The sequence below is a fragment of the Hipposideros armiger genome, unplaced genomic scaffold (genome assembly GCF_001890085.2).
Source record: "Hipposideros armiger isolate ML-2016 unplaced genomic scaffold, ASM189008v1 scaffold_10, whole genome shotgun sequence".
Taxonomy (NCBI): Eukaryota; Metazoa; Chordata; class Mammalia; order Chiroptera; family Hipposideridae; genus Hipposideros; species Hipposideros armiger.
In genome coordinates this window covers 2,959,531-2,963,262 of record NW_017731360.1, presented here as the reverse complement: position 1 = coordinate 2,963,262, position 3,732 = coordinate 2,959,531, and the positions used below count along the sequence as shown (strand labels likewise).

At 48.4% G+C, this 3,732-nt stretch overlaps 1 long non-coding RNA gene across 2 annotated transcripts in view; it reads left to right on the top strand.

Annotated features, from left to right (window-relative positions):
• The first annotated feature begins 749 nt into the window (after positions 1–749).
• LOC109391159 (uncharacterized) overlaps positions 750–3,732 on the top strand; it is a 28,227-nt gene continuing 25,244 nt past the window's right edge. For both annotated transcript variants that reach the window (XR_002125735.1, XR_002125724.1), the window contains exon 1: positions 750–2,509. This is a non-coding gene — a long non-coding RNA (uncharacterized LOC109391159). The remainder of the gene's footprint in view (positions 2,510–3,732) is intronic.

The window sequence follows — 3,732 nt, the reverse complement described above, 5'->3', positions numbered from 1 at the left end:
TGAGAGAGGTTTAGGAAGATAAGGGTGTGTGGCAGAGTTGAGGGCTTTCAAAAAGCCAAGGAGAATGGGGAGGAGAAAAGGCTGTTGGATCTAGCAAAGTTGGGCCCCGGAGACATGAGGATTGGAATCTGTGTAGTGAAAGGAGCTATCGGGGGTGTGTGAGGGAGGGAAAGTGAGGCAGCAAGGAATCCTGCAGTGCTGGCGAACAGAGAGGGATGTATGAGCAGCCAGATGGATTAAGATGGAGGGAGGGAGCTTCTGGAGGGGCAGAGGCCAAAGGGGTGGGTGAGGGCGGTTTGGATAGGAAAGGAGCACCTCAGCAGTCATGTGGATAAATACCTGAGGTGCAGAAAGAAGGCTGGGTGCGACTGAGGGGAGGAAGGGTATAGAGCAAAGATAAGCTGAGGTAGAGAGGAGAGATGAGGGAGAGAATACAGAATCAGTATTATTTCTGCAATTGTCACCAATGCTGAGAGGTCTTTAGGATATTCAGAACATGAGTCAAATGGCCTGGGCTGACACCATGACTTCCCCTTGAAAACCTGGAAAAAAACATTGGCCCCAAAGTTTCAGAAGCCAGGGAGTTTCATAAAGAGAAAGGAGGGCACTTTCCCTGAGATGTTCCACGCCGCCTCACATTTCAGCGTCTAACACTAACGTCATTTTTATTTTATTTTTTTGCCCCCTCACCCCATGCTTCCCCACGCCCTCACCACTGCTCTGATGTCATTTTCATTTAGTACATTTATTTCACTTTCAAAACGCATGGAAGAAACTTCAATACAAAACAGAACAGCTTTCCATTGAAAAGAACTGGAAGTGATGGGTAGAGTTTACCAAAAACTTCCTTACAATGGAGACCATCACCAACGGATTATTTGCCATAATCTGAGGCTAATGTGCATGTCTAGGATTTAGGAGTCCTAGGTTCTGCCCCCAGCTCTTCTGGGGCTGTGCTAGTGGTGTGGCCTCACCAGGCCAATGGGGGTTTCAGGTAGTTTTGGGAGTTGACGGAGACCACTGGCCAGAAACAAAAAGAATGTAGTGTGTGTGTGTGTGTGTGTGTGTGTGTGTGTGTTGGGTGTTGGGGGGAGGGGGGAGGTATGTAAGGGAGAAGTATTAAGGTAATCAAGAAATTCACAATTAATTCCCATTAGCTCTTGGAATGCACCTTGACATTCTCATTTTGAAAAGGGCTAAATTATGATCTGAGGGTTTACACCAAATCATGAAGCTGTGAAGGGGTTCCCTGGCCCAATCCCTGTGAACACTTCCTTTAACTCCCTCTGTGGTCAGCTGTCCAGGAATTTAGCAGCTAAAGAGGAGTAATCCAGGGCAGCATTTAAAGGCAGTAAGGGGGTAGGTGAAGGTTGTATTAATTTTCAGATTTTAATTTGGGTATTTATGATTAAGTATTATGATAAATACATTTTCTAATATTTACATCTCTCTTTCTATGGTTTCCTGTGGCTTGACTTGGTCTCCATACTGGATGTAAACCAGAGTGTGTTTGTTTCTTGCCTACCAGGATATGGATCCAAGGGAAAAAGTGAGTTTGCCTTTAAAAATTGTTAGATACTTATGCAGACTACGCGGGGTGCCTTTCCCCTTTTTTTCTCCCTCTTCACTCTCAATTTTTATTGTATCTTTCTTCTGGGAGACATGAAAATACTTTCGTTCACAAGGCTTTTCTAGAGCTTTGCCTTACATGATCTGTAGAGCATTCTAACACTGATAAGAGTGGGACAATTTGAAACTTAGTTGAGATTAGTCACAGAAGAGCTGAAAGAGAGCAGATATACCCCCAAAGCATGCAACCGGGGGCAGCATGGGTGAAAATACCAGTTCTCTGGTCCCACCTGGGGCAGGGCCTAGAAAACTGTCAACTCAACAACTTGTGTAGGCAAGCTGGCTTTGAGCCAGTGAACTAGTTCTTTCTCTTTCTTACAGATGAGGGAACTAGGGCTTGGTGAGGGCAACTCCCCAAGACACCATGGTGAATTTGGGGCAGGGATGGGACCAGAACCCAGTGCCTGGTTCTGACTGCAGCACGCCTCCCTGTAAAGCGCACTGAGCACTAATGTGGCCTCATACCCTGTGGCCTGGTTTTAAGTGAACACTGATGCGCTGTTCGTACCCAGTCCGTGTAACTCACCAGAGTATTCCCTATCTTCTTTTTTCTTTGCCTCCTCCTCACTCCCCTGCTTTTTCTGGATGCCCTGAACCACCATGCAAATAAACTTGTTTTTCTCAGTATTTGTGCAAGTCTAGAGACATGAAACCCAAAGATTGCCTCATCATAAGGCCGCCTTACCAGAGATCTGTATCTTGTTTATTTACAGAGAGGACAGATACAGTTGGAATCCTCAGCATTGCTCTGGGATAGGTGGAGGGAGGACTCTGCTGCTTCTCGGCAGCTCATGGCCCACCTCCAAGGCTCCAGGACGTGCTCGGAGCAGAGGTGAAGTTCAGATTTGTGGCAGTGTGGTGGGAGCCAGACTCGGAACAGGTCAGAACCTTCCCCTTCATCTGTCACCCAGTCAGGCCACCCCAACTGGTGGCCAGGTTGCTGAAAAGAGACTAAAACAGAAGGCACTTTGCAAGCCTATAATAGGCATTTCATAGCAAGATATGCCTCTTCTCCCCAACGGGCCTCTTGGGGAGTCTTTGTAGGTAAAGAAGTGTAACTTTCATGGGCAGGAAGCAACTTAAATTTATTTGGTGATTTACCTTTTTGTAGCCAAACCTTATGCCTCGGCAAGCTGAAGGACAGCTTCCCTGGCCCTCACATTCTAGAACTGTGTTTGCCTCTACTCTTGCCAGGGTGGTGTGAGAGGCCCAAGTGATCCCTGTGGTGGGTCCGATCTCAGGCAATGGCCAGCTCAGCTCAGTTTCTCTCCTACCCTCTGCCATTCTGGATATTTCTTCCATAGGACTGAATGGACCTTTACCTCTGGATGTTGGTTGGCCCCAAGCCCGCCAGTTACTCAGTCCCAGGCTGACGCGCCTTCCTGAAACAATTAGGGCAGCCGTGGTCTGACATATTTTTTTACATGGATCCCAATTAGACTTGGCACTGCGCCCAGGGAAGCCACTCATCTGGTACACAGAAGGGAAAATGGCACGCCATGAGTGCCTCCCGTGCATCCAACTTAAGGCTCTGCTTGGCCACGGATGGCGAAGCAGAGGAGAGAAATGTCCTGGCACATCACGCTGGGTGTCTTTAGAAGGCAAGAACACTAAGTGGCAGAGGAAGACCTGGGGGGCGAGAAGTACACAGCATGCTGGAAAGCCAGCTATTTCCTTGGTACGCATCTCCATATGGGATAAACCCACACTGCATATGGGTGGAGAGATGTACAGAGAACTCCAGATACCCACATGCTCTGCGTGGGACCCAGCTGAGTGTTCCCGTCACAGCCTTGCTTCCTCTGCCTCTGAGGTTACAGTTCCCAGTGTGCCAGGGAGAGGAGGGCTGTCTAAACAGGGCCCCAACTGTTTGAGGCAACTGCCTTTTCCACTTATTTCAAACTCACTTACAAGGCAGAATACATCCTGGAGGGCTCTGAAGCTTTGCGCTGATTTGCGCGCATCTGTGAGCTGTAGGTCCCCACAGGAAAGCTGTCAACGGAAGCGGCAATGGGCGTGCCCCCTTACTGACTCTGGGGCTTGAACCTGTGGCCCGGGATGCTTTGCATGGTTGCCATAAAACCAGAAGGAAAATGGGAAAGG